Source organism: Cupressus sempervirens, chromosome 7 (assembly GCF_028749045.1).
Source record: "Cupressus sempervirens isolate cs-2001-9-10 chromosome 7, ASM2874904v1, whole genome shotgun sequence".
Taxonomy (NCBI): Eukaryota; Viridiplantae; Streptophyta; class Pinopsida; order Cupressales; family Cupressaceae; genus Cupressus; species Cupressus sempervirens.
Window position 1 is genome coordinate 494,635,603 of NC_143124.1, and position 27,465 is coordinate 494,663,067.

General features: G+C 36.7%; 1 protein-coding gene across 2 annotated transcripts in view; it reads left to right on the plus strand.

Annotated features, from left to right (window-relative positions):
* The window catches only part of LOC149547709 (uncharacterized), a 229,185-nt gene that overhangs the window by 109,766 nt on the left and 91,954 nt on the right, over positions 1–27,465 (plus strand). The gene's annotated exons all lie outside the window — the stretch shown is intronic.

The window sequence follows — 27,465 nt, forward strand, 5'->3', positions numbered from 1 at the left end:
TTAAAAAGAAAAGGATATGATGCTATTCTGGGACGGAATTGGTTGTTCCAAGCAAAAGTAAAACATGATTGGAAACGAAATACCCTATCAATGGAGCGTAAAGGCAAAAGATTCACAATTGACCTGCATACACAAATAGTCGGTGAGGAGGCAGCATCGTCAGATTCAGAAAGTGACGACGAAGGAAAGAGGAGAATGGAACCAGACGAAGGAGTATTGAGACTTGATGAAGGATCGAATGACGACGGCCTGGACTCGGTGAATGGCCTGTTCCACTGGCAGATAGAAGACTATGAACTATTTTCGAGTTGCAATATGTTAACGGTCGACGAACGTGACAAAGCACAGGAAAATGAATGTCCGGAGGAATGCAGGGAAGCGGAAGAAGGAAAAGCTGCCATACAGTCTGAATACAGAAAAACCAAAGATCCCATTGTCCGATACATGGTGAATGGATTGCGCGGAAAGAAAAGGTTACATTGCAGCATAAAATTAGTGGAAGGGCACTGACAGCAAGGAAATAATCCAGTTGCGCGACGATCGCAGGCACAGTGGGCGACGGAGGTGGCACAGAACAGACGTAAGGCGTACGATGGTCGGAATGAAATCAAAGTGGAAAAGTTTAAGGCCAGATGGGTTGGACCATATCAAATTCGGAAGGTCAGCGACAATGGAGCGATCAAATTATCAACTTTGGACGGGCAGAAGGTACCTTCGGCAGTCAACGGATCCAAATTCAAAATATATGGTGCCAGGAAGACTCTGTTGTTGTCGCAGAAGGGGACTCCCTCGTCGTTGTCGAATGGCGACGGTCAGAGACAAATTTGAGGTACTGTTCTTTTAATAAAAAAAAAGAAAAAGAAAAGAGAGAAAAAGAAAATTCTAAAAAAAGAAAAAGAAAAAAAAAGAAGCAAGTAGAGGGCTGTCCGCGGGCAGGATGTTCCGCGGACACCTGTCCTGCGGGCATTGTCCCCGCGGACTGTGCTCCGCGGGTAGGATTTGCCGTGGGCATTGTCCCCGCGGACTTCTTTCTGCTTGATGTCCCCGCGAACTTCTTTCCGCAGAGATTGCTTTTTTTTCTCGGCGGGTTTGTCCTCCGTCTGTTGCAAACTCTCTTCCATGGGCTTATAACTCTTTTCTGCGGGCGTACAATAGGGTTTCCTTGCATACTTTGTGCCTTCGGTGATAATCCTTAGCAGCAGTGACATCCGTTGTGCAATGGTTGACTTGGCATGATGGGTACGAGGTGACGGTGGACTCAGATCTCCACTGCTTGGTGTTCTTTGAATTGCTTCCACTGAGTTCAACATGAATTGCTTGCATCTTCTTCTTCAGTCGACTGCTTTCTAGTGCAGACATATATCACGAATAGCGCAAGGGTTGGGTTCTTGAACCAGAGACCACAGTCACGATTATCAAAGGGACAGGGGAATTCCTACGTAACATGTGACAGGGTTCTACAGGAGCCCTACCGTTACTGTTCCGTCAGATGCAAGGAAGTAACCGCTCGCTCCAAGCTTCGAGGCTAGTCCCAGGAACTACCACATTGATCAAGATTGAAGCGGCAACCCTAGAGCATTTGAGGATGGATTTTGATGAGCAATTCGGTTTGATATTTTCAGTGGAGAAAGACTTGTCTGTGTATTGGTTTTCATTGTTGGAGGAGACGTTTCACCGGAGTTTGTTGGAGTTCTGTTTCTCATTTGTTTGAGTTTGTGTAGAAGATGGGTATGACCGTTTTTTTTTTATTAGTAAAAAAAGAGAAAAAAAGAAAAAAAGAAACGATGACAAATTCAAATTGTTCAGAATGAGTTACAGATGATGCCAAAGGAAAGGGGACGCATCCGTGGTTGCCAGAAAGAGTGCAGAATCGACAGAAAATGATAGAAATGGTGCGTTCCATGCATTTCTGTGTGGGTTGCAAAGTGCTGATTTGGTCTTGGTGGCGAGGGGCGCTGCCCCTCGACCCCGCCCCTAGACCCCCATTCGTTGCGGATATCAGTCGTGGGAGTCTGACCAATTGAGAAGAGTAGAAGTTGTTGCGGGCATTGACTGTTTGTGTACCAAGGCACTGGGAGTAGGTGTTGGCCGGGAGGCTGTCTTGGTGGATGCGTAGAGAGTTCGGGAGGAGCTCATCACCCAGTTGGAGGCAGTGTAGCGACACTTAGCTCAATGGACCCAGTGTTGGAAGTAGAGAAAGCAGCACAGGTGGCTATCAAGGTCAGTTTCATCAAGGAGGTAGTGTTGTGTTAGCAGAGGCTACAGGCATGGGACGAAGGTGTCAGTGATGTGTCAGAAGCAGATTTTTCTTGTTGCAGTTAGTTTGTTAATGTATTTTGTTTGTTAGTTTGTCTTAGATATTTTGTTAGTCGTCAGGAGACGACTTTTCTTTTTGGGGGGGATGGTATCAGCCGACTGGATGGTCCCGGCGGTGTTTCTATAGCCGACGGATTGACTGTTGTTGGTGTTTTGTATTTTGTAGCCGATGGGTAAATAGTTTGTAGCGGATGTAATGCTGTGGCCGATGGAACCCTTCGGGAAGGTTCGGCGGTAGTATTTATATCCCGTCTGGGATCATTGTAAATGATCAATCATCTACTATTGTGGATCTTATCAAGCATAATGTATGTTCTGGCATATGCGAATATAAATCTACTATTCTGTTCCATTGTCTGTATGCGTTGATTTCTTTACCAGTACGGTAAACATCATGATAGAAAGATTTAAGTCATTGTAAGATCATCACTTTTCAATAACTTGTGCAAATACAAGTGATGATCATTTGAAAGTCGTCACTTCCTCATGATGACACAGGGGGCATGCCCATTAAAATCATGTTGTCACACATGACATCAAAAGTTTATATGAAGAAACTCCCTGTGAATCTGATATCAACTTTTTGACTTCTTAGTACAAGGTTGTCTCTGATGAAGTGTCCGACTCCCTTTGAATCCAATATCATCCTTTTGTCCTCTTGGCAAGAAGTCGTGCCATGCTCCTTGGTTCCACAAATATCCACCTATCTAGGAATTTTAGAGTCTACATATCCGCATAAGGCCTTCCAGCCTACGTACATGGAGCTTTATCCCATGAATCATAGTCCTTTAACTACTATATTTTTTGATTAGTAGAGAGATCATCTCAACATAGTCCACTCCTTCTAAACCAATATGACCAAGATTCTCAGAAGTCAATTGAAGCATATCCTCTATCTGCTCCCTCTGTTATGAAAGCACACCTTTGACGGATGTGCCATAATCCTTCTTGTTATAGAAGGGTATTTCTATCTTGATCATGAAAGATATCATGCTCCAATAACCTCACCTTATCTAGCATGAACATCAGATGTCTAATGAATGCTAGATCAAAATTTTCTTTGGAGCTACTTGTAATAAACCGTTGTTGATCCCTATAAAACAGTATCAATGTTAGGAAGATAAAGATATGAAACTCAATGTATAAACATAGAAATTATAGTATTAAATTACTATTCTACCCCATCACCCATTATTGATCCTTGAAAGAGACTCCTTTTGAATTACTCAACCCTTGCCAAGTAACTGTCATAAAGGAGCGTCTACTTAAGGCCTCCAGGGATCTTCATTAATCACTTGGTAATGGTCCCTCCTTTACCAAGGACCTCGGTCATATGCATATGTTATCCTTACAATATATATATTGTCCCTTGTAGTTCCTTTCTAAAGAAACTACCATGTAGAACTTATAGTTTCTGTCTAAAGAAACTAAGCCCTGTCAGAATTTAATTATCTAACTGCTTATTGTCTTCTGAGTTTCTATCAGAGAAATTAGATGTAAACTTGGTTCAATTACTTCAATCAATTTATGGATTCATGGTTTCTCTCTAAAGAAACCACATTCCAGTTCTGCCTTATTGTGGTACCTTGCCAGTCAACGTGCTTCTGAGGTATAATGGCTCTGGCATAAATGCCTGATCACAACTTAGTATACGTTTGTTGGAATATATAATGGCTCCTTGGTGTTTTGTCTGTTGCACTTTATGAGATTTTTATTATTTGTATATGTCCTCACGCCTGGGGTAATTGCAGATATCGACCTTCTTTCCAGGCCCTAGTGCTGCTGGGTGAAAAGCTGTCAGTATCCTTGAGTTCCTTTTTACTTCGTTTATGCCTTGGTCTGCTTATTGAGACCCCTTCATTTCCTTTCCTTGCGCCTATATCTCCTCTGGCATCTTGTTGTAACGTGAAATGTTTGTCTTGTCCGAGCAAAACTTTGCACAGCATTGAATGGTCTTCCTTTTAGAACCTGAGGGGAAATAGATCTTTCGTTGTTTGTCTTATTGCAAGTTTATTATTGCTTGCGAACTCCCTGTGTATCTTTGCTTTCGTTTCTTTCTCCTTTTTGCATTCCAAACTCGGTAATTCCTCCTTGATATAAATTGCGAACGGTCATGTTGTTTCGGACAATGCGCCGTTCCTAGGTGATTACCATCCATTCGATTTGTAATAAAATTGCCCTTTGTAATGTTACAACTTATAATATTGTTTCATGAATATCAATCTCAATTTATAATGAATACTATTGATATCAAGAATACCATTATTTATTATTATTTATTATCACGAGTATCATTAATATTATTGATATCAATAATGTCATCATTATTATTAATATTATTGATATCAACAATATCATTAAAACTTATTCATTATTTATTTACAATGATTACTTTATCATTTTTATTTATTTAATGTATTATAATGATTACCTTATTAATTTAATTTAATATTATATTGACCATGTACTTATTTTATTATTATATCTAATTGATAAATGCAATGAGATTATTTTATTTCTCTTTCATAATTACAAAGCATGAATTGTAATAAGGAAATTTCATGGTTTATCACAGTCCCTCCGCCTCGAATTTGCTCGTCCTCAAGCCACTTGAGTATTTCTTCCTCTTCCCAAGTAGCATCTTCGATAGGCAAACCTTTCCATTTAATTAAGAATTCTTTTACAATTCTATTTCTTAATGCTTTCTCCCAGGTTTCCAGAATTATTTCTAGTTCCAACCACAGTTGTCCATCATCCAGAGGGGGAATTTCTACAGAGGGTATAATCTGCTGGCCCAAAACCTTCTTGAGTTTGGATACATGGAACACGTTGTGGATTTGACTGTAGCTACGTAACTCTAGTTCATATGCTACCTCCCTAGTTCTTTTGATTACTCTGTACAGTCCATAGAAACGCGGTTTGAGTTTCTCAGTTCCGTTCTTAATAGATGATTGTTTATAGGGCTGTAGTCTCAAGTATACTAGATCCCCTTCTTGGAATGTTCGCTCTGTCCTATTTTTGTCTGCATATAGTTTTTGTTGATTTTGAGCAATATGTAAATTGTCCCTTAGCTCCTTGATGATATCAATATTTTTTTGAATAAGTTCTTGTGCACTAGGTACTTTGCTGTCCATAATGGTTAGGCTTCCAAACATCGCTGCTTTATATCCATACAAAGCTTTAAAGGGACTCATTCTGATGGACATATGGTACGTTGTATTATAGTAGTACTCGCCCAAATGTAGCCACTTGATCGAGGCTATTTTCTGTCGTGACATAATTTCTTAGGTATCCTTCTATCCATTGGTTCACGATCTCGGTTTGACCAACGGTTTGGGGGTGGTAGCTGGTGCTAGGAGTGAGTGAAGTCCCAGCTAGTCTAAACAATTCTTGCCAAAATTTACTGAGGAACTTGCTATCTCTATCACTTACAATAGTCTTGGGTAATCCGTGGAGGCGAAAAACTTCTTTAAAGAAGACTTCTGCTATTTAAGGGGCCTTATATTCTGTGGACACTGGAAAGAAGTGTGCAAATTTTGTGAGTCTGTCCACCACCACATAGATACTATCTTTTCCATGAACCTTAGGTAGTCCTGTTATGAAATCCATAGATATGCTTTCCCATTTTTGAGTTGGAATAGGTAGAGGTTGCAATAGTCCTGCAGGGTGTAAATGTTCTATTTTTTTTGCTAACATATTTCACATTCTTCTACATGTTTTTGTATATCACCTTTCAAACCCTTCCAAGAGTATTTTTCTCTTATCTGTTTATAAGTTTTGTAAAATCCAAGATGCTTTGCTAATGGATTGTCATGATATTCCTTCATAATTAGTTTTTTCACTTTAGATTTTGGAGTTAAATAGATCCTTCCTTTGTAGAAGATGAGGTCGTTGGAGACCTTGAAGTTTTCATTGGTTATCTTCCCTTCCATAACTTCTGTTGCAATTTGGTCCTTTGCATAATCTGCTATTATGTCTTCCTTCCATCCTGAAATACACAAAATATAGTTGATGTGGGGTCTTCTAGACAAGGCATCTGCTGCTCCATTGTTTACTCCTTTAACATATTCTATGTCAAAGTTGTAGGCTTGAATTTTGCTCACCCATTTCTGCTGTCTATCATTTAGATCCTTCTAGTTTAGGAAAAAGCATAGACTATTGTGATCGGTTTTGACTATGAATTTGCCACAAACCAAATATTGTCAAAATTTTGCCAATGCATGCATGATTGCCAACATTTCTTTGTCATAAATTGAGTAATGTTTTTCATTTCCATTGAGTTTGCGGCTCTCAAAAGCTATGGGGTGCTTTCTTTGCATTAGTACTGTCCCTATTCCGTCTCTTGATGCATCGCATTGCAGTTCAAATAGTATGGAGAAATCAGGTATGGCTAACACTGGACATGTGCTCATAATGACCTTGAGCTGTTCAAAAGCTAATTCTGCTTTATCATTCCAAGTGAAGGCTCCCTTTTTGGTTAAGTCTGTAAGAGGAGCTGCAATTCTTGAGAATCCCTTGACAAATCTACGATAGTAATTGCATAACCCCACAAATCCTGAGTTGAGTAAGATTCTTTGGCTTGGGCCATTCCTTGATGGCTTTTATTTTTTCCTCGTCTACCCTTACTCCTTCATTGATTTTATGTCCAAGGTAAAGTATTTCCTTAAGTCTAAATTTGCATTTTGAAATTTTGCCATAAAGGGATTCTCTTTCTAGGATACTAAGGACTTCCTTGATGTGATCTAAATGTTCTTCCCAAGTCTTACTATACATGAGAATGTCATCAAAAAATATAAGAAGGAATTTGCGTAGCTGCTGTCTAAAGGTATGGCTCATGCAAGATTGGAAAGTTGTTGGTGCATTTGTGAGTCCAAAGGGAAGTACAAGGAACTCAAAATGTCCGTAATGGCATCTAACTGCTGTCTTAGGCACATCCTCTTCCTTCATTCTGATTTGATTATATCCGGATCTTAAATCAATCTTGGAGAAATAACGTGCCCCATGTAATTCATCCATTAGCTCATCAATTCTAGGGATGGGATATCTATTTTTGACGTTTTTTATATTCACTGCTCGGTAATCTATGCACATTCTCATAGTTCCATCTTTCTTCTTTACTAATACAACAGATGACGCAAAAGGATTGCTGCTTGGTTGTATATGTCCCATGTTTAGAAGTTCCTTAATAGTTTTTTTTATTTCTTCTTTATATTTATGGGGGTGCTTGTAAGGTGTGGTAATTACTGGTTTTGCTTCTTCTTCTAATTCAATGGAGTGTTCAAATCCTCTTTTAGGAGAGAGTCCAGGGGGTATATCTTCAAACACCTTTTTATATTTTTCAAGAATAAGTTGAATGTCTAGATGAAATGTTTTTTCTTTAGTGGGATTATTATCCATAATCAAACATTGAGCTATCATTTCTCCTTGATCATGTTTTAAGATTCTTTCCATTTTATTACATGATACTACCTTGGCTGATCCATCCGTCATGCCTTTTAATATTACATCCTTTCCTTCATGTTTGAAACATATTTCCAACTTTGGCCCATCCATGATGAAATGTCCTACGGAGTTGATCCAGGGCATTCCTAAAATGACATCATTTTGTATGTTTGCTACATAAAGATTCCTTTTGATTATATATCCATTAGTGGCAATTTCTACTTGAGTCACCATCTTATTGCAATGATCTAAGGTACCATCTGCCAATTTGACTTTAAACCCTTCAAAATCTTGAGTTTTTAGCCTCCGTTTTTTGACCAAGTGTTTGCTGATAAAATCATGAGATGCTCCTGTATCCACTAATGCAACCACCCTTTGTCCCTTAAGTACACCTTTGATTCGAAAATGCCTATTCTCATTTTGAGATATAACTACCTTTGATCCTTATTCTAATTCCTTTGGTTTGATTCTTTTATTTGTTTCTTCAATTTGATTTGCTTGTCCTCTCTTACATCGATGTCCTTGTTCCCAAGGTTCCCTACATTTAAAGCATAAATTTTTCTGGATCAGCTTTTCTTGCAGAGGGCACTTGTGTCCAAAACTCCAAGGCTTGTGACATAGGCGACATGGTTTATCTTTGTTTTCCTTACTAGTTCTTTCGCTTCGGGAAAAAGTCTTGGAGGGAAAATTCCGGAGCCTTTCCTTATTGTTTGATTCAACCATTTTGGTTTTTCTTATGGCTTCTTCCAGATTTTGTGGTTCATGGGGTTTAACCAATGTTTCTGTTGATTCTTTCAGACCTTCTAGAAACATTCGGGTGAGTCTCCTTTGAGATAAGTCAGGAACCATGATTGAAATTTCTTGAAATTTCTTTAATATATTCTTGCAAGGTGCCTGTTTGCTTAAGGTGAGTTAGCTCTTGGAAGTACCATTCAGTATCTTTCTCATCAAATCTGTTTATGAGTTTCTGCGAGAACTCCTCATAAGTTTTTACATCCTTATGACCTAGTGAGATACGACCTTGAGTCCACCAATCATGTGCTGCCCCTTCTAGAAGGATTATAGAAAATTGGAGTGCTTCCTCCTCTGTCATGGCATTTAAAATGAAGAATGTATTAAGTTTTTCTAACCAGGCTGACATCTCTCCTGTTCCATTAAAGGTTGGAATGGCAACCTTACTTTGCATTTAAGTTCTTCGTTTACATACCCTCTAGGGATTTCTCTTCTTTTATCTGCACAAAATTCCCTAAATGAGACTGCTTCTCAAATTTGAGGTTCCAAGGCTGCATAAATTCTAGCAATATCTTCTGTACTGGTTAGGGTTGCTCTATCCCTTCTTCTTCTCTCAAGTTGATTCTTCTAGGTAGAAAGGCAGGTTGGGGCAGACTTGAACTTGAAGTTGCATTATTGTTTTCTAAGTGGATGGAACTAGTTTCTCTCCCCAAATTGGATTGATTCCTTAAGTTATTAATTGAGTTTCTCATGTTTTGTAAGGCTTATAGGAAGGCCTGATTTGATTTCTCCATTTTGTTTAATAGAGTTTGATTGGTTTGATTAGTTTGTTCTATGTATGACCTTACTTCGTTTGCTAAATCGTTCATTGTTGTTTTTGTTCTTCTTTCATAAGTTTGCATAAGCATTTACCCATAGGATGGCAAGATTATGCTTTGATACCACTGTAATAAACCCTTGCTGATCCTTGTAAAATAGTATCAATGTTAGTAAGATAAAGATATGAAACTCAATGTATAAACATAGAAATTACAATATTAAATTACTATTCTACCCCATCACCCATTCTTGATCCTTGAAAGAGACTCCTTTCGAATTACTCAATCCATGCCAAGTAACTGTCATAAAGGAGCATCTACTTAAGGCCTCTAGGGATCTTCATTAATCACTTGGTAATAATCCCTCCTTTACCAAGGACCTCGGTCATATGCATATGTTATGCTTACAATATATATTGTCCCTTGTAGTTCCTCTCTAAAGAAACTACTCTGTAGAACTTATAGTTTCTCTCTAAAGAAACTAAGCCCTGTCAGAATTTAATTATCTAACTGCTTATTGCCTTCTGAGTTTCTATCAGAGAAACCGGATATAAACTTGGTTCAATTACTTCAATCAATTTATGGATTCATGGTTTCTCTCTAAAGAAACCACATTCCAGTTTTGCCTTATTGTGGTACCTTGCCAGTCAATGTGCTTCTGAGGTATAATGGCTCTGGCATAAATGCCTGATCACAACTTGGTATACGTTTGTTGGAATATATAATGGCTCCCTAGCGTTTTGTCTGTTGCACTTTATGAGATTGTTATTATTTGTATATGTCCTCGCGCTTGGGGTAACTGCAGATATCGACCTTCTTTCCAGGCCTTGGTGTTGTTGGGTGAAAAGTCGTCAGTATCCTTGAGTTCCTTTTTACTTCGTTTATGCTTTGGTCTGCTTATCGAGACCCCTTCATTTCCTTTCCTTGTGCCTATATCTCCTCTAGCATCTTGCTGTAACGTGTAATGTTTGTCTTGTCTGAGCAAAACTTTGCATAGTGCTGAATGGTCTTCCTTTTAGAACCCGAGGGGAAATAGATCTTCCGTTGTTTGTCTTACTGCAAGTTTATTATTGCTTGCGAACTCCCTGTGTATCTTTGCCTTCGTTTCTTCCTCCTTTTTGCCTTCCAAACTCGATAATTCCTCCTTGATATAAATTGTGAATGGTCATGTTGTTGCAGATAGTGTTCCGTTTCCAGGTGATTACCATCCATTCGATTTGTAATAAAATTGCCCTTTGTAATTTTATGACTTTTAATATTGTTTCATAAATATCAATCTCAATTTATAATGAATATTATTGATATCAAGAATACCATTATTTATCATTATTTATTATCATGAGTATCATTAATATTATTGATATCAATAATGTCATCATTATTTATCATTATTATTAATATTATTGATATCAACAATATTATTAAAACTTATTCATTATTTATTTACAATGATTACTTTATCATTTTTTTAATTTAATGTATTATAATGATTACCTTATTAATTTAATTTAATATTATATTGACTATGTACTTATTTTATTATTATATTTAATTGATATATACAATGAGATTATTTTATTTCTCTTTCATAATTACAAAGCATGAATTGTAATAAGGGAATTTCATGGTTTATCACACTACTGTCATAAGGTTGAGTCTTGCACGATATATGGTATCATGGCTAATGTACCATTCTTCTTTTCTTGAAAGAATATCCTCAGAGACAAAGGAAAAGATCAAGGCAAATAACTCTTATAGTACGTATATAAATACAAGTAGTTATTACTTATCTGCGCATCCTTGATACAAGTTGCTTTAATGAAAGTCCATGTCCAAAAAGTGCCTTGGATTATTTGAGAGACATTTCCTCTTTTGAATCATCTCCTTACAAAGGATGGTTCAAATTGGAGCTTTGATAGTGTCTCTTCTCTAGCATCTTCCCTCTAAAGATGGTTCAAGTGGGATTGGAACATTGGTTATTATTCCCCCCCTTCAATGTAAAATTCCCACTTATCCATTATTCAAAGCTTTCTTTGCATCCTTGAGACATAATATGCCTGTGACAAATGTCTGTGAAGATTAAGCATATATTCCGGATGAGAAACATAGCTCTTCCATCAGGAGCTTGAACTGTCACAATTTTCCTTATATTGTTTATGTATTAGAGAACTTGTGGCAAATGAAGAGATCGATGACTAGCAAATTAATGTATGCAAGTTTTTCATAGCAAAAGGAAACATCCTATATGCTCCTCAATTATTATCACATTCTCACAATGAAATTTTCTCTCTCCAAGCTGCTAAAAAACACCTGAAATGCTCTAGGGTTGTGAATATTTACTTTAAATGCTCAAACATAGTCATCCAACATGGTCGTGTGGCATGTAGTGAATGAATGCTCATAGTTTTGGGCGAGTGCTCTTCTCTAACCATACACAATATAAATTCATCACAATTGTAGTGGCCACCTTGATGGAAATATTCTCATTGATGTCAAAGGGTTTTTGTAAGCATGGACAAGATTGTTATCATAACCATCTACCATTAATGTCAAAGGTATGAATAAGGTTGTCGCTGATAAGAAGTTGTTTAATATCAGAACATTGTAAATACACCTTGAGCTTGATGAAGAGATTGATCCACTGGAGACGGAAATAAAAGATTTATAATAGAGATATAAAATTCCAAGTATACAGCTGAAAACTGACCCAACTTAATAGAAGGCAGAGACAAAAGAATATATCAGTAATATAATTGTCACGGGTACTATGTATTGATCTGCATACACATTGAAGACGGTGTTATATAATGATATCAATGGGTCAAAGAACGATTAAATGAACAACATCAGACCAAAGGATGTAGAAATGACAAAATCAATGATATGGACAAGTTGAAGTGCTGCATATACGTGTGTTTGAATTTCATACAGAATAACAAGGCCAACTCTGCTTAGTCAAATACTATGAATAAATTACTTACCAACGTGGAGAACAATAATCAAATGACAAGTCATGATACTTAGAGAACGAAATAGTTACAATTAAATAATCTAAGTCACTGTTGTGTCTGGGAGCGCAGTGGTCCATGATACTATATGTAATAATTAAAATGTGAATGGGGCAATAAAGATAAAGAGGAAATTAATCGAATAAAGTCTTCCAGCGATTATATTGTTCAGCACGTGATGTAATGGGCACCCTAGTAATGCCCAAGAACTGAACCAACTGCTGAAAGAGATTTTAATGTCTTTGCATAGATTTAAAACCACATAACATGAACAAGAAGGAATTTATGTAAACTGAAGATTGAACCACTGCTGAAATAATATTAGTTCTCAAACTAATAAAACCAAATACATAGCAATGAATTTCAAAGGCCAAACCCCAAGGGAATGACTTCTAGAATGTCACAAGCGAGGATAGACGTCCTCTAATGCCAAGAACAAATCTATAACTCACACCTCCAAGCTCTTACCAAATGTAATTCACCATAATCCGATGCTAAACAATGAAGCTCCCACCTCTATTTATACTTTTTCTTCACCCTTCTAAAAGGAAATAAAATATTAATTAATTGCATTTACTAGAAGCTCCCTCCTTCCAATAATTAATGCACTTTCTAGAAACTCCTCCCTTGCAATACAATAATTAATTGTGCTTCTAGAAAATTAAATTACTAGAGGCTTCCCCTTTTCCAATAATTAATGCATTGTTTAGAAATTTCTCCTTGCAATACAATAATTAATTGTGCTTCTAGAAAATTAAATTAATTAAATATAAAGTCACCTTTTAATTTTAATTTATTTAATGACTTTATAAGAAATTAATTTAATCAATTTTTTATTTCTTCACTTAGCCTTTGGAGAATGTAAAGGCTAAGAGCTCCATTGAGTTGCTAAAAAGATGGGGACATTACAATCCGTCCTCCTTGAAATTGCTTGTCCTCAAGCAATCCAACTACACAATGAACTCCAACCTCCACCCGAATCCCAAATGAAGTAGTATATGACATCCCTGTGGACATTAAACTAACTGCAAACCAGCATCATCAGGATCAACCACATGTCTTGCAACCTCGCATTTAAAACTTGTCGTGATGATGTAGAAGTCAAAATGTCACCATAAGGCAACTCCGTAGAAGATCTATGAAATCTCTTCTTCCCTGTATCTACCCACATAATATATATTGGACTGGAATCGTGATCATCACCAACATGCATTGAAGAAGTTGTAGCAACAAGCAAACCATATGCACTCATGCTAACTGTATCAACAATAGGTGTAGCCGCATCAAAATATATGGACATAGGAACAACACTAACTGCCGCAACTGAAAACTGGACCAAATCTGTAGTTGATGAAAAGTCATAATCATCAACATGTGCGCCCTCATTAGAACACACATCAACAACTGCATGCATATTGCTAAACTCTTCATTGGATGGTTCAACTGACACAGAAGTGGCTGTTGATATGACAGTATCCTCACATTCTCCTAATCCCACTATTTCTGCATCGCCATGCCTTGATAAAGCCTCATTCCCATTATGTCCATTATTACCATTAATGTTATTCTTAGGACCATTGTTGTTGCCTCGACCTCCATTATTATTGCCCCTATTGTTGTCATTTCCTCCATTGTTATTGTTTCCATTGTTGGCATCTCTTAGATTAATATTGATGCCCATCTGTCTAGCCATAAGCTGCAACATCATATCCATTTGCCTATTCTGCTCCTGTTGCATACGTTGCCCCTCCTCTAATGTACCTAGTAACCATCTCAACATTACCTCCTGATCTGGACTGATATTCTTGCCTCCACCTAGTCTTGTATCCTTATCATCTCGGTCACCCATACTGTTGTCTTGTTCAAATAATATCTCCTGTGTGTCTGTATGATTGGATTGTATGTCCCTCTGCACGGATGAACTAGATTGTTCGCTCTGCAAGTCTGAACTCCTACTTTGTCTTACTTTGGTATTGCGAAAATTATAAAACCCTTGTTGCATGCTAAAACATAAATGCTGTTTCAAATACCCTATAAGACATCCACAGGATGGCAGGACTTATAGCTCTGATATCACTGTAATGGGCACCCTAATAATGCGCAAGAACTGAACCAACTGCTGAAAGAGATTTTAATGTCTTTGCATAGATTTAAAACCACATAACATGAACAAGAAGGAATTTATGTAAACTGAAGATTGAACCACTGCTGAAATAATATTAGTTCTCAAACTAATAAAATCAAATACATAGCAATCAATTCCAAAGGCCAAACGCCAAGGGAATGACCTCTAGAATGTCGCAAGGGAGGATAGACGTCCTCTAATGCCAAGAACAAATCTATAACTCACACCTCCAAGCTCTTATCAAATGCAATTCGCCATAATCTAATGCTAAACAATGAAGCTCCCACCTCTATTTATACTTTTCCTTCACCCTTCTAGAAGGAAATAAAATATTAATTAATTGCATTTACTAGAAGCTTCCCCCTTGCAATAATTAATGCACTCTCTAGAAACTCCTCTCTTGCAATACAATAATTAATTGTGCTTCTAGAAAATTAAATTAGTAGAGGCTTCCCCTTATCCAATAATTAATGCACTGTCTAGAAACTTCTCCTTGCAATACAATAATTAATTGTACTTCTAGAAAATTAAATTAATTAAATATAAAGTCACATTTTAATTTTAATTTATTTAATGACTTTATATGAAATTAATTTAATTAATTTCTTATTTCTTCACTTAGCCTTTGGAGAATGTAAAGGCTAAGAGCTCCACTGAGTTGCTAAAAAGATGGGGACATTACATGTGAACAATGAAGACCAAGTCACGTCATTCTGAAGAAGCCCTATAAAATATATAGGGGCCATCAATTTTTGAATTACTTCTTTTCTGCCAAGTCATTGCAGGTATCGATAGATATCCAAAGATATTTCTAATGAAAGTTATCTTGAAAAATCCACCATGTCACTGCGAGATAATGAGTTAGCATTAAGAAGACCAAGTCACGTCATTCTGAAGAAGCCCTATAAAATATATAGGGGCCATCAATTTTTGAATTACTTCTTTTCTGCCAAGTCATTGCAGGTATCGATAGATATCCAAAGATATTTCTAATGAAAGTTATCTTGAAAAATCCACCATGTCACTGCGAGATAATGAGTTAGCATTAAGAAGGTTGCCGTAAGAAGGCCAAACACACTATAAATTCTCCAATATATAAGTCGTCTAATACAACAGCATTCAAAATGTTTGGGAATGACATCAGTAACAGGCATTGTACATTAGAAGTCACTCAGCACAGTAAATCTGAAGGTTGCATATGAGAAGATTAATAAGGGTTGCATATTACAGCAAAAGCAGCAGCCAGTAAAGTATCAGGACTTATTCATGTCAATAGTAATAAAGGCTTGATGATAGCACAAATAAACATGTTCAATTCAAAGTCAGTATCCTACAGTCTAACCACATCATCATTGGAAATCACCGCAGTAGGAGACTTTGACGGAAAAGACCACAAAAATGATGGCTTTGGAGATTTAAAAAAAAAAATTAAAAAAAAAAAAATCTATATAATAGCAATGGAAATATTGTAAGGCATATCGCAGATTAAGATATCAGTGTTCATCTTATTTGGCCATGTTCTTACATCTTCGCAAGAGCTACGTTGTCATTAAGGCTAAGAAATGATATGATTAAATAAACAAAAAGTTATTTGTTAAAAGCATTTGGAGAGAGATGACCTTTTGAAAAGTCAGATCCACAATCAGATAGAATATATATATATATATATGTATGTATGTATGTATGTATGAAGTATTTTATTAAAGAAAGAGAGAAGTTGAGAAATAGAAGTGTGGAAGTGAAAGTGCGGAAGAGTAGAGCAGTAAAGGGGAGCAGGTCAGCAGTTTGTGTAAAAATAAGAAAGTGCAGTAAAGAATATGATATAAGAGGAATAAGAATAAGGGAGTGATGAAGTAGAAGTCAGCAGTGATTCAAGAGAAAGCAAGTAAAGGAGTTTCACAAGAGAAGGATAAAGCGATAAAAGAGAAGCTAGACCACTATCACCTTGAAAAAATAAATGTATTGCAAGAAATGGGATCTAACCACAAGAATGTAAAAGACTACTAATGCAAATAAGATCTAGAAGCAACAAGAGAGATAAAGAGATCTAACTCCGTAAGATAGCTAAATCTAATTCCAAACAGTAAGAAAGATGTGTAGTGTGTCACGTTCTCCAAAACGTAAAATGAAGGTGAACACGTAATAGAATGCAAGGGGGAATTTAACACTGAGATCAAAAGTGGGAATGTTGTAACTCGGGTTTACCAAAATGTATATGAAGGTGAACACACGATAGAATGCAAAGGGGAATCTAATGCCACAAAAGAACGAGTTGTCGCAGTCTGGTCCACGAAAATGTATAGGGGAATTTCTAAACTAACCACAAGGTTGTTAGATCTTAGTAGGATGAAATCCAAGAGATACAGGAGCACCAACACAAGTCAAGATCTAATAGATGTAGAGCTAGATAAAAGAATATCAAATCCCTTGAAGACCAAACAAGTATGAAAGTAAATCAAAGCTACATCTATGCATATGAAACAAGACAATAAATAGCAGATCTAAAAGGTAAATTAATAGAATTGGCTAAAGAAAATAAAGTACTTACCTCGAAGAATGAAGGATATTTTGATCGAAGTCTTTGGCTTCGCTACTGTTCCAAACAACGAATAGACTTAGTTCTCAATATGAAACTACGAGATTTGCAAAACCTAGAAAACTTTCGGCCCCAAGACAAAGATGACTTTTCAGGACAAAGATAACTTTCCGGGATGAAGAAGAAATGTCTCCTAGTCCATTTGTGTCCTTTCGCAAAATTGATTTCCGATCTTTGATAGTCAGCGAAATAGATATCTGGAACTGTACTTTGTTTTGTCTTCCAAGATTTGCAAATTTATGAAAATGGGTGTTTGGGTGGCTATGTAGGGGTTTGCCTTAGTCAATCCCCCGTTTTGGTGATTCTCACCTGCATGGATAGCCATTAACCTAGAGTAAATGTGTGTGATGGTTGTGTACGAGCTTTGATAAAGTGCAATGCTAAGATCTAAATCCATAGATCAAAACCCTAGCATGTAAATTGTAATTGAAATTGAGAATGTAGTGACAATGCATAGACTTGGGGATAACCAAGAAATCATACCAGGTCCCCAAGGCTAAAGTACTCTATGCCATACTCACAATCCATGCCTGCTACTCCATGATTGAATCTTGAAAGCTTGAATGGTAGGTTGAATGACAAGTGAAGAACTCTTGCCTCAAAGGATGTTTCCAAGCCTCTTTGCTTCCACCTTGCAATTGCACTATGTTAGATTGGGGTGTCCACAATAGCTTGCTCACATGAAGTATGCATGTTGCTTAATTGATTGATTTTATGCCAAATGAAGCAATTAAGTGTGCTTATAGAGGGATTTGGAAATTTTTTGCTTGACAGTCGACCTGGCAAAGAAATGATGCCTTGAATTAACCCTGACGCAAGGGCCAAGAAGGGGACCCAACATAAGTCTTGGGACCGGGATGCTCTATCTCCCAGTCCTGGGATAGGGACATACTACGTCCTAGTGTCAGAGCCCAAAAAACTCTGGGATTCCCCCGAGGTCCCAGAACAATGTCTGATTTTGAGAGATTTGGTGCTATTTTTGGGGAAAGCCTTATTTCGGTGCAGAAAAGGATTTTTGTGATTGGAGGACGAAAAAAAAACCATGTACATAGGTCCTACCTCGAGTTTTGTGTCATTGAATAGGAATACCAAGTAGGATCTATTAGATCCTAGCCTAATTCCATCTAGGAGAGATAAAAAGTGATATGCAAATGCATCCTTAATGCAAATTTATCATGAAATTACATTAAATAGATGCTAAACCGTCACTAAATTGAAGTGCATGCAATTTAGGATGATACATTTATAAAGAATATCACATATACTAGATTGTACATCCTCGATCAACATCTTTGTGCTTTTTAATCCTAACTTTGAGTCCTGTCATTGGGACTTAGTGAGTTAGGCTTTGACTCGTGACTTGCCATGACTCGACAAGTCACAATAGGCTTGTCTAAGTTTGAGTTCGAGTCCCTAGGACTCGCATAGGGTCACCTTGCTTGTGACTTGTCAAGTCATGGCATGTCCCGACGAGTCTAAGAACTCTACTCCCTATCCACTACATTAGCCTATGAGAATCATTGCTGATAGGCTAACCATGCCAAAAATAGAAAGTTCCTAGGAAGGTGACATTCGAAAAACTCATAGAATATGAAATCCATGACATAAAATATTCTAAACGATTAAATAAAAAGAACAAGTTTATGGCTCAAAAGAGTTTGCATCCTTCCTATGAAGACATCTAAGGTAGGTCTTCGATGATGCGATAGCCATACTCTTTGCTTGTTACTCCATGCCACCCTCACCAATGTCAATTGTTCTTGTGTCTTCTTGTGCTCTATCTTTCTCCATTACCATTCTTATAGACCTAATGTCTCTATCTACTTGGCTGACTCAATCAAGTTCCTTGTCACTAAAAATAAGATCTATAGCCTTAATGATCCACTCAACTTCCATTTTTTTTACTTTTACGTCTGATTGTGCCAACATGATGGGATGCTCATAGTCCGCAGGCGTCTCGCCTAGTCTCAGTCGAGACCTAGTTTGGACCCCTAGAGCTTGTTGAGGCTTACCTAAATTGCGATTCATCAAGTTTTTGTGTGTCATGTCTTTGGCATCAAGTATTATCACTATTTTGGTAAAAGGTAGTTCTAGATTAAAAAGTGAATTTAAAACGTGATTTTGGAATGTTTGGTAGGAAAACTATATAAGGTGATTTAGGGAGCTCATATGCATCATGTAGAATACTTCATTTTCTTCTAAGGAAACCATTGTTGTTTTGGTCTTAGTTGTTGGGTTTGCACCCTTTCCCCCACACATTCGCATTAGGTTGGGTTAGGTGCGCCCAACATATAGCCCAAGCGCATTGCGTGTGCACCAAAGTGTACCCATTGCACCTAGGGTGTACCATGGGCACACACGGGTTTTCCTTGGGCCATAGTCACAATGTGGCCATCAAATTTGAAATTCTAAGAGGAAGACAATACTTGCCATATTTGTATACCAAACTGTTTATCGTAGTCATTGTTGCAAAATAAGATGATACATTCTAGAGCTTCTTTGCCTATGAACCAAGTGAGTAAAACATTACACTATTTGTTCATCCACCGAGGGACCTTGCTCATCTTCTCTAGGCTTTTAGACTTGTTGAATATGAATTGGAGAAAGATATAAAACCAAAGAACAAAAACTCGGAATCAGATTGGAATTTGCAAGGCCAACTCGAAACGTGAATTTGCTATGAATCGACAAAGTGAAATAACCCTTAAAATTTAAAGATTTCAATGATTTAAAACTTATTTCATGCACCCTTTATTGAATATAACTTAAATGCATTGTAACATCATCAAATAGAAGCTAACATGCATAAACAAGAAACATAATTGATAAATCCATCACATACGTAAAATGTAAATTTTAGCTTAAGTAAATAAAAATCATAGGATCATAATGAGTCATGACATAGATATATAGAATGATAAATGTTGTCAAATTATCAATGTATTTAAGATAAAGATCCATGAAACGTATGTCTATTTGTAAACAAAATGAAAAACAAGGCTCTAGGTCAAGCCTCATCCTCATCCTCAAGCTCAGTCGTATCCTCAGCCGCATCCTCAGTCTCAGCCTTTGAGTATCCTTTATGCCTTTTACAAAGGCATCTAAGGTAGGTCTTAGAGGACTGATGAGCCATAGCCCTCGCATGTGAGATGGGTGCATGAACATCACCAGGGCCTATGTTTGTGGGTGCAAGTGTGCCTCTGCCAGTGCCTGAACGTTCTCTAGCCTCCTCTACTATGGACATACCCTCAACCTCTCTATCTACCTTGTCAACCCACTCATGGTTTGCCTCAGTGAAGATTGTTGCATTTGTAGCCTCAGTGAGCCATTCTAACTCTAGATTAATCTCCTTTAGAATGATCAGAGAGGAGTCAACGACCAAAATCTGTCTCGTGCTAGGGCGAAGGTTGTAATGAACAAATAGAAGATCGTTCAACCTCTGCACAAACAACCTGTTTCGCCTCGTCAAGTGGATATGCTCGAACATGGACCAACTGTGCTCACATCAAAAAGAGTTGTTAGGTTGACTCAAAATACAGATGACAATCCTTTGAAGGTTTGGGGTTGAGGGCTCAAACATTTTTTACCATCTATTTGAAATAAGGGAAAAGAAAAACAACTAGTTTCTTTACAAGTACAACTTTAAGGCTAAGTTATAGAATAAAAAACTAAAATGCATAAGCCATAACAATTAACTTTAAGAATATATTATTTTTACCTAGCTATAATGATATGTGAGCCTCTATGGCTATCCTACTAGAGAAAATCGACTCTTCCTTAATATTGAATTTGTCTAGCTCAATGGTTGCAGTTGAGGCATTGCAATCACTACTCAACCTTTGCATCATTGTATGTAGGTCGGTTAGAACCTCCTCATCTACTCTGAAGTCAAGAAGGAAATGATATGCTGGATTCAAGTAATAAGTTGTTGCATGGATCAGCCCGTGGAGCTGATTCTGCCATCTCCTATCAATAATCTCCCAAATGGGGCCAAACTTCTCCGACACTCTTGCATACTGGGCTCTAATGCCCTCCTTGGCCCTATCCATGCCCTCATATGTAGCCCATAGAGGGCTTATCCCCATTAGTTGTTCGTAGGAGAGATACAAGGGGTTCATTGATCTGCATATAATGTAAAAAAAATCATTTGAGTCAAAAGAAAATTATTAAAATAAAAGTAAAACTAAATCATTAAAAAATTAAATAATAATACTAAATGTTAAATTGTAAGAAATTCACCTTGATTATTTCTTTGGTAGGTGCCCAAAAACCATCTTCATCAAAGAGGCAATTCACCACCTCTATCCCATGGTGGTTGTAGCATAGGAAGAGGAAATCCACTCCTCCCTAACAAATATGTGCCTCAATTCTTCCCTTGATGTCATCAAGGACTTGAGTATGATGAAATTCGAGGCAAACCTCGTGATGCCAGGACGAGCTAACTCCTTATTTCTCGTGTATTTCCTCATTGCAGCGAGGACAAATGCATGATTGTAGATAAACTCGTATATATTTTTGGCCCTTTCTACACATAATTTGATCCACTCAAGCACACCAATGACCTCCAACATGAGGTCAAGGCAATGTGCAACACAAGAAGACCAAAATATTGTGGGGTGCCTCTCCATCAAAAGTTTACTTGTAACAATTTTAAATAGTTAGAAAATTTACACATATTAAGAAACCTAGAATTAGAAAAGTTCAAAAAATTATTTAGAAATTTACACATGTTAAGAAACTTAGAATTAGAAAAGTTCAAAACTTGATAAGTTCAACTTTAAAATTTAAACTGAAAAGTTTACATGCAGCAACATAACTTGTTGCATTCTCCATCACCAACTGCACTACATTTTCTTCCCCCACCTCTGTTATGACTTCCTCAATAACCTCACATAAGTATGCAACGTTTTTGACATGAGAGGAAGCATCAATAGATTTGATGAACATGGTGGATCCTACAAAATTTAAATAGAGCAAAACAATTAATTATCATGGATCATCGACAAATTAATAATCAACAAATCAGAATTTAAATTATTCAATCACAATTGACAATGCATGTAGGAAAGTAGAATGATCAATCACTTCCACAGGAAACAAGAAAATTGAGGAGTGTTCTATTCCTCCTATCTGTCCAACTATCAGTCATGATGGTGGAACCCTTTACAGTCCATTCCTTTTGGTGGTCTTGTAGCACAACCTTCATATCCTCTACCATTTCATATAAGAGGTTGTTAATTCAGCCTCAGTAGGGGCTTTGAACCCCGGACCACAAATAGTTATGACATCTATCATGCCTTGCCAATAAGGAGACTTGTCACAAATAGATTATGATTAGAAATTTAGATGACAAATCGTTATGTAATATGAATCTATGATTACACACGTAGAAATAATTTAAATTTAAATTCAAACTTAAAGAAAACAAATAAAAAAGAATTAATTACCTGACTGCAATAAATGGAATGTTGCAAAACTACCAGAATTTGCAAATTTGTTTTCTAGCAGCATCATAAATCTCTTTGTTCAAACCCATGCTCTCAAGTGAGACTTGTGAACCAGGAGTAGTGTGTGGCACAAAGTAACTATTCAATCTGGACTTTTGTACTCTAAGCTGAAATAAAATAGGCCTACGCTTAGTATAAGAATGTCTAGTACTAGGACAAGAAGTAACACTAGCACTAGCATTAGCACTAGGACGAAAGGGAGGCCAAGAAGAACCCTCTCTAACACAAGCTACGGATGCGGATGCGGATGCCGGAGCATGGGAGCCAATAACACCTAACTATTCAAGTTGTCTTTTCTTATTTAACTTCTCTTGTTCCAATGTCTCTAATGCCATATAAAAAAACATTTTTCCTGAGCACTTTGTTGAGTGCACGGGGTAATATCATGTCTAGATATGCCTGTAATATGGTATTTGAATCGATAGATGCCACCCGAATTTATGTCTTTACAAAACATAAATTTTGTTTGATGTTTTCTTCTACCAGAAAATTTTTCATATTTTTCTCAGCTTCATTCATCCTTTCTAGGCATTGTGGAAAATGAAAGTTAAGGCTGTTGCAATAAGAAAATTCAATTAAAAATTTAAAATAATATAAAAACAGCAAACCCTACATTCTTTTTGAGAAAATTGTACAATGTAAAATTAAATAGATGTTTGCAAATTTGCTATAAAAGTATTGGAGGGTTTGCAAGATTGCACCTTGCAATTAGTCAGAAACATATAAAAACTAAAAAACATTCGAGATTTACAAATGAAAACTAAAATGGTTTAACAAAAAATGAAAAATACACTAACATACAAAAATAAATCAACCCTTACCTCTTGCAAATGAGTTGAGGAGTGTTACTATTGACTCCTTAATGCTCTCAGTGCAATCTTATGGCCTCCCCAAATTGATTTTTGGTCTTCTTGATGCTCTTCTTTCTTGCTGGTTGCAAACTTGTGGTTTCTCTTTTCTCTTCTTCTCTCTTTGTTTTCCTCTCTTTGTCTCATCTTAAACAATTAGAAGGCCTTTTAGGGTTATAAGAAAAAGGAAAGGTAAAAAAACATGTATTTTAAAATATTTTTTGTTATCCCAATACCCTCCTGTGCAACCGATTTCACGTGCTGATTTATGACAATTTTTCTAGTTTTTGGATGAATTGTCCAAGTTGGCAATTTAGGCAATTTTTGGGCCAAAAATCTGCAAGTCGATTCATTGAGTCAACAAAAATCGTCCAGGTCAAATCAACTCGCCGAATCGCCTAAACCGGAGGAATTGTGACAATTTTTTGTTTCTTTAGATAAACCAAACCATGTTATAAGGAATTTGTAAGCTTCTAAATCACATTCACCTTGCAAGACAAACTCCTTATATTTTATTTATTAAATTAGTTTATGTTTATTTTTATTTTTAATCAATTATTTTTTATTATATGCTTGACAAACTTTTTAATGTGACCAGTGACGTTGGCATGGCATGCCCTCCAAGTCTATGTGACATGTTTTTGACTTGGAGCTATGAACTAGTGAGGCTACAAATGGGGGAGCTCATTCCATTATTACAAAGTTGAGGCCCTAACCTGCAAACACATTGGATCAGCAAGGGCAAAAGCCAACGAGTACAATAGCCTAGCAAGGGCTTGAACCTAGGTGACACATGTTAAAGTTGTAGCTTTAGTCGGATAAATTTGTTCTGAGATACATTGTTATCATTGGTAAATCATCATTTTCTATATATATGCGTATTCAAGTAATAATAATATATATTATTATTATATATATTATAGTATATAATATACATATTATAGTATAGAATATATATATTATATTATATATAATACATATACATATATATATATATATATACATATGTATATGTATATACATATACATACATATATATATTATACTAATTATTATTATGAAGTATATGTATTAATTAAATGATGATTAAACCTTGGAGAAATGTCTCTAGACATGTTTCCTCTCATATTTATACGAGTTTCAAATTTGCATTTGGAACATATCTATTACAATGGTCATATTATTACATTTGCAGAAAAGATCAATGTTACTTAACATGGTATTAGAGTGAGGTTGCAAATAAGTCTACTGTAAAAGCAAAGGACAAAATACTATGATTTGACATATGTTGGAGAAACCATATTTACAGGACTAATGCTTGTTTCCAATTTTAATGTACCAATGAGAGACTATGTGGAAATCTTCACATGGACTGAATGAATACTCAATGATCTCAAAATTCCTCATTTAGAATGTTGGGAAAATTATCTTACGGACACTACTTCAGCTTCCCTATCACTCTGTATTCAGAAATCAAACCATCAACAGACATAACTCCAAAGAGTTGAATCACCACATATAACTTAAGCCTACACTTCATGAAGATTTGTAGACAACCTGACAACGGTGAAGAATCAATTCCCGACTACAACCCAATGAGCAATCCTTGTGCTATCGTAACAAATGCAGTCAAGTTATATTGTTACAGATTTTAAAAATGATAGTAATGATATTTTGAACGATCTTCTATGACTATTATTTCCGTGCATTAGTTACAATGGTCGAACAAGAGATAGTATCAGAGAGCTGGGTTCGACACTGAACCTAGGGCACCCTACCTTCTTGAAACCTGATTGAAATCTGAATTGACTACAAGATGTTAGTACGTAAAACCCCTCGCAAGAAAACTCGGCATCCCATCTTTCCCTATCTCATTAGAAATATGACTAAATATGGTTACTCATGTTGTTCTAAACCCTGAGACAATGAAACCCTGAATCAGGCAATTCAGCGGATGAAGAAGGAAAGAGTCAGGTGGACTTCTGCAAACAAAACAACATATAAAAACAAGCTGATACAAAACTAGAATGCTCAGTAGAGCAACCCTCTTTTACAATTTCATAGGTCCTGGATGGTACAAGATATGTACCAGTTTGAACCAAAATGTAATGTTGCAAAGCAAGATTAAATGCTGTGTGAATGTAGACTTCCTCAATAGAGGACATTTTGTAAATAAGATTGCTTAGTTGAGCAATGAAAATAAAATTAAGTTATTTGAAAATATGTGTTGTAAGACTTTTTCTCTATTAGATTTCTTCTTTCCACATAATAACACAATTGTAAATTAATAGGTGGGAAACCTAAACATAAAAATGAATAACAATGGGAATACAGAAAACTAGGATATAATACATGAGAACCCTCAATCTTCCAATGAACTACTACTCTAAATCTTGCAAGAAACACAATTAAAGTTAGAAACCATGGAAAGAAGGATGAGTGAAATGGCAGCCCAGATGGGGCAAAATTGTGAAAATCCACTTTTAGACCTGAGACAGAAGTCTTCGAGCGTAACAAAACCCCCTCTCCCAAGCGCTCAGAAAAACAGGAGAAAGAAATAGTAGCTGATTTATTAGTAGACATAAAGATAATAAAACCACCTAAGTTTTCCGGTTCTAAGTCCGGAGAAGAAGCAGAAGCATGGTTAATTGAAATGGAGCAATATTTTGAGATTAGGAATTTCTTTGAAACCTCAAAGGCAGTTTGGGGAATATATCATTTCACCGGAGAAGCTGCAACCTGGTGGGGAAACACTAAGGTCGAGCAAAACATTAGAACCATTGAAATCACCTGGGAGAAATTCGTGAATATATTTAAGACGTTGGCTGCCTCAGACCTTTTATGATCAGAAGCTTTTAGATTTTCAGAACTTAAAACAAGGAGACATTTCAGTACATAAGTACTGGGAAAGGTTCACACGATTACTTAAATATGTGCCACCTTATCAGCGAGACACCAATCTGAAGGTGAGACAATTTATCATGGGGTTGAACAATAGGATAGAAGGAGTTGTTGATGTTCTTGCTCCCCGAACCATGAAAGAAGCCCTAGAAAAGGTTGTTCGGCAGGAACACAAGATCAGAAAGGATGACTCCATCCGAGACAACAAAAGGAAAACTACCTGGAATTTAGAAGGTGCTGACTTTAGACCACAGAAAAAGTAATTTAAGGATTATAAGAATAACAAACCTGAATTTAAAAGTAGTGGAGCAAGGGATGTCAAAAGCAATTTTTATGCGAATAAGAACAACAGGAATAATGAAAAGAAGAGACCACCAGGAGGATGTTTTAACTGTGGAAGGGATCATTTCATGAGACAGTGCCCCATTAAATCCAACATCAACAAACCACAATGACCACCTTTGCCACAGCAGCAACAAGCCTTTCAACAAAGGATTCATGCAGCCCTGGATAATAGACAAGCAGAGTAGCAGATAGGCCCCATTGAAACTCTGGGTAAGATTTATGGGAACCCTGTGTCCATATTAATTGATATTGGAGCATCTGAATGTTTTATATCACCTAGGCTGTTAAGTAGGCTCCCGAAAAGATCTAGTTTTATGGCAAAACCATGGACAGTTGAGTATGCAAACCAGTCAAGGGCCAAGGTGGAGCAATGCCTATTTGAAGCTCAGGCTGACTTTCCGAATTTCTCTATAGAATTGAACTTATATGTAGCACTGCTGGGGTCATACGGCATTATCATAGGAATTAATTGGCTTAGTGAATATAAGGCCAAAGTAGATTGTCTTACCAAAACTGTAAACTATGTGGATGATCAATGCAAACCAACAAGCATATCAGGGATTAAACATGAAATTAGATCACAACAGATTTCGGCAATGCAACTTAAGAGATATGGGAGGAACGACTATGAAATTTTCGCAATTAGGATAGAAGATACAAGGGAGTCTAAAACAACCACATATGGGGATGATTGCATTTATGAAGATGGAGAAATTAGGCAAAACTTAAAAGAATCCTTCGAAGAAAAATACCCCTATTTGAAGAATTATCAAGATGTGTTTTCTGAGGAACTTCCTCGACTACCCCCTTCCCGGGCATTTGATTTT